Source organism: Oxyura jamaicensis, chromosome 7 (assembly GCF_011077185.1).
Source record: "Oxyura jamaicensis isolate SHBP4307 breed ruddy duck chromosome 7, BPBGC_Ojam_1.0, whole genome shotgun sequence".
NCBI lineage: Eukaryota > Metazoa > Chordata > Aves > Anseriformes > Anatidae > Oxyura > Oxyura jamaicensis.
Genome location: NC_048899.1, coordinates 3,511,392 through 3,515,463, shown reverse-complemented (window position 1 = coordinate 3,515,463; position 4,072 = coordinate 3,511,392). Strand labels below are relative to the sequence as shown.

Below are 4,072 nucleotides of genomic sequence, written 5' to 3'. Positions count from 1 at the left end.
ACCGTAGCTGCATGCAGCCACCGATGGCCTTAGAGGGGACATAGCTACAACATTGTTGACACCTATGAAACGTCAGGTCCCTAGTGACATCGTAAGGCTGAAGTACAATAATTCAGGTCAGCAAGACCGCTCACTCTGGGGAAAACCAGTCCTTTTCTGATCAGAAGCCTTGCTCTCCAATACTCAATTTGAATACATCACCCGCTCAGCAGCTTTGTGCTTCAGCGTTACAACAGGGATAGGAAGCTCAGGAGAAACTATGGGTGCTGTGTGTCACTGGTGTCGCCTGGGAAACGTTTTGCGGTGATGAGACACCGCAGGCTTGTGCTTGCGAGCTGATTGCAGCTAACCTCTGTGAGCTCTTGTCTGGAAGAAAGAGACTTCGTGATGGGGACGATGGTGTTCCCTGATTAAGCAAGGAGCACCACGGCACTGGTTTTAGAGTCATCCAGGTGACTGTGGGGCTCAAGATGACAAGCAGCATTGACCTAGAAACACATTTCTGTTATCCCACTGCTCGTCTGTGCTGTTTGCGAGATGCAATCAATACACAGTCTGCCAACAAACCGCACTCCAGCGCTCTGCAGGCTTCCTGCACCGGAGACTGTGTGCGTGCTTGATGCGAGAGGGATCCTCTCAGATGACCTGCTCTACGAGGAGAGCGTTAGATTTATTGGAGGGGTAAATGTTTCTAGGTTGCTTGCGCTTTGTTCTTTTTTCACCCTATATGTGCCAGTGAATTTCTCTGGTTTTATTTCACTTTCCAGCCCGTAAAGAGAATATGACCAGTTTTCTATTGCATGTCTGTCTTTTTTTTTTTGTATTTTGCATGCCTGTACTTTGAAGGCACAGCACTATGTGGACGTTAAAAATGCTCCTTATGATATGTCTGTGTCCATTAATACAAGTGTAAATGCGAATCCCAGCTGCTGTTACAGATGCCCTGTTACCCATGCTCTTTCCCCCAGTGCTGCTACATGACGTTGGTGTTCCTCTCTCTTCTTGAGGCTCGGATGCAACTAAAACAATTTCATAGATCTTGCTGTCAAATGTCTTGCTTCAGATGTTGAACTCTTGGGTCCGGATCTCCAAAATCTGGCCATGTGCATTTTCTGAGACAGACGCACCATTACTCCTTTGATCCTGCTAGCACGTATCAAATCGTTCCGGCTAGTGAGCCGGTTTCTTCATTTTAAAACTTCTTTTAAAGTTGCTGTCATCCCTAAATGATAAATCTGTGGTAACACTGGGTTGTGAGAATGCCTGGGTGTTACAGAAGAAAGAAATGACCGCCTAAGTAACTGCTGAGCAGCAGGTATAACGCCTTTACGAGCTGAAAGAAGCCAGAGGCCATGATGTCTGAAGATGAGTAGAGGACAGTAGTTTTAGCCAAGTTGGTGCCCTCAGCACGAGTAATTCACTCATTTGTTCAAACAGTTCAGCTTTCTACCACTGGCCTGCTTTATTTTCAGCCAAGACATTGCCAATCTGCAGATGTAGTAGTAAGCAGACAGCATGAGAAATAACATTTCAGTGGAAGCCATCCAGTCCTGTGATTTATTTTTATTTATCAGCTTGTTCTGGGTGCTCTTCCCGCACCCCATCACTGCTCCATTCTGACTCTCCTGCAGCAGGACAGATGTGGTGGTATGACTTGGCTGCCTCTCGGTTCTTTTACACCTCCTGCTTGCTCTGTTGTCTGCCCTTCTGTGAGGAGGTTGCCTGCAAATGCTTTTGCGGACTTTCTGCTTTTAATGTATTAAGAACAATTGATTTGTCGCTGTTTCGTTAACCGTTAGCTCTTAAAGTTCATTTCCATCCCCCCCAGCTTTTACCCAGGCATGTTTGCTTTGCCTGGGCTGTGCTCTCGCTTCCTGAATCATCGGTATAAAGTTCAGTCCCATGTGTGAACTTTGCCATTTGACCACAGTGCTCCTCTCTCTTGCCTCCTGCTCCAGTCCAGACACTTGTTTCTCTTTTTTTTTTTGTACAGAAACGTGATCAGCTTTAAGGGTGTTTTTAACTCATGTGACCTCTGTACTGCGCGTAAGGACTGTAACGGTTTCACGGATACCACTAAGAACTCCTCCAGATCCCTGGAAACTCAGCTCCTCAGATCTTGCCCATTCCTCTGGTCCTTGCTGAAGTAAGAGGCACAGTTCTGCGTCCAAAACTGAGCTAATTCCTCCCTGAAGATCTAATATCTAATGAGACCTCAGTGAGCGTAATTAGGTGCCCAGCAGTGGTGTTTCCATCTCCCAGGCTGGAAGCCCGCTGAGATCTGGGGCTTGGAAGGACGTGGAGAGGCTGGGAGACAAAAAGCCATTATCCCTCTCCCACTGTATTTGACTTTGATAAAGAAACCGATTTGTTATCGCTGAGGTAAAGGCATCAGCTGACTGGAGTTTTGGGCTCGAGTGTTGTGTGCTTAAATGATAACGGGGCTACGTCCACGCACAACAGCTTTTCTGTTGAAGGTGCCTCCTATTTAATGAAGTGTTGCACAAAACCCGTTTTGTCCCTAGATGGCTTCAGCTGGGAGTGTTTTGGTAACGCGCAGAGCAGCAGCTTATTAAAATGGTAGAAGCAAACCAAAATAAAAATGATGGAAGGGACGCTTGATTCAGGAAGATATTGCTTGCCTTCCATCGCTGACATTTGTGTCAATGCCGCATTAGCAGTAATCACATTTCTCATTGTCTGCTGCAACATAACCCAGTCCTCGGGTAGAAAACTTCATTAATCAGGGAGGTGTGCTCTCCGCGGCTGTGTCGGTGGGAAGATAAATCGCTTGGCTCTCTGCAGGTCTGCTGAAGGAGAGGAGGACATGCGCTGAGTTTAGATGGAGAAAGGATAAGCACAATCTCCCGTGAGGTGTTTCTCTTTGATGCTTTCCCTGCACCAAGCCAAAAAATGGTCCGGAGATTGTAATTTTATCAGCTGTCCAGCATCATCTTATATCGCAGTTCTCGTTTTGGACCAAATGAAAATGTTAAGGCAACAGGTAGGGGTGCAGTGGAGGTGAGCTTCCATGCCGCTGCAGGTCGTACAGGCATTTTCGCCAGCTTAAATGGGAGTAGAGCCACTACATCTCATCGTTGTGTCTCAGTGCTGTTAGGAATCACAACGTGGTCAGCAGACCCTGGAGACCTCGGGCCGCCGCAGCTCCTCCACGGTGCATGGTGTTGGGCAGGTGGCTTCAAGTTCCTCTCCCTCGTGTCCCTCGTCGGAAGCGCAGGTAGCAGCGGTCCCGGCGCCCAGGAGGCAGACGGAGGTAATGCGGCACGAGAAGGGCCACGCTGGGGGACGGGGCTTTTCAGAACGCTCGGGTTTCTGATGGCCACCCGAGGGGCTGCTTTCATGTGAGTGATGCCTCCAGCTGTGATCTGTGACGGCACTGCTACCTCCTGACGGGTGGCTCAGTGAGAAGCATGCCCTCCTTGGGCACGCCGTGGTAGGGCTCTGCTCGGCGAGACGGTTCAGCAGCAATCCCTGGTTGTCCGTGGCAACCCGCAGGCATGGAAATACGGGCTCGCAGGCACGTGGGGGTTGACGTGCTGCTGCTGGAGGCCGCTGGGAGACGGCTCCCTCCTCCGTCCCCGCTGCTGACGTCCTCCTGGTTGCTCCCAGCCACGCTGCAGAGAGCGCCGCTTTTGCCAGCGCAGCGCTTTTCGCCAGACTGCTGGTCATCGCCCTGAGGACGCGGGCGTTGGGTGTGGGCAGAGGGAAACTGGTGCCGAGGCCAGGTGAGCAGGGAAGTCCTCGCTACCCCTTCAGAGGCTGCGGCCGAGTCAGCTGCTCGAAGTGGCTGTGGCGTGCCTCAGCCACTGTCCCGGTGCAGGATGCTGGGACAGCCCCCAGAAGCTCAGTGCTGCCGGCGCTTCGTCCGCTGCCTCCCTCCGCAATCTCTGCTGCGGCCCAGGCCGACCGCGTGGCTTCACCCAGCCATCTTTGTGCTGCTGCATGAAGGCGTTCTCGGCAGCCTCTGTGCTTCTGGCAGCGCCCAGGCCCTGATGGAATTAGGCTTGGGTTCCCTCCAAAATGGGAGAAACTTCAAAAGCCCCAAGGCTGA

At 51.0% G+C, this 4,072-nt stretch overlaps 1 long non-coding RNA gene across 1 annotated transcript; it reads right to left on the bottom strand.

Annotated features, from left to right (window-relative positions):
- Positions 1 to 809: 809 nt before the first annotated feature.
- On the bottom strand, positions 810 to 2,246 carry LOC118170129. Its single transcript, XR_004752504.1, has 2 exons — positions 2,215 to 2,246; positions 810 to 1,143 (listed from the first exon to the last, which is right to left on the bottom strand). It is a non-coding gene; the product is annotated as an uncharacterized LOC118170129 (long non-coding RNA).
- Between the last annotated feature and the right edge of the window lie 1,826 nt (positions 2,247 to 4,072).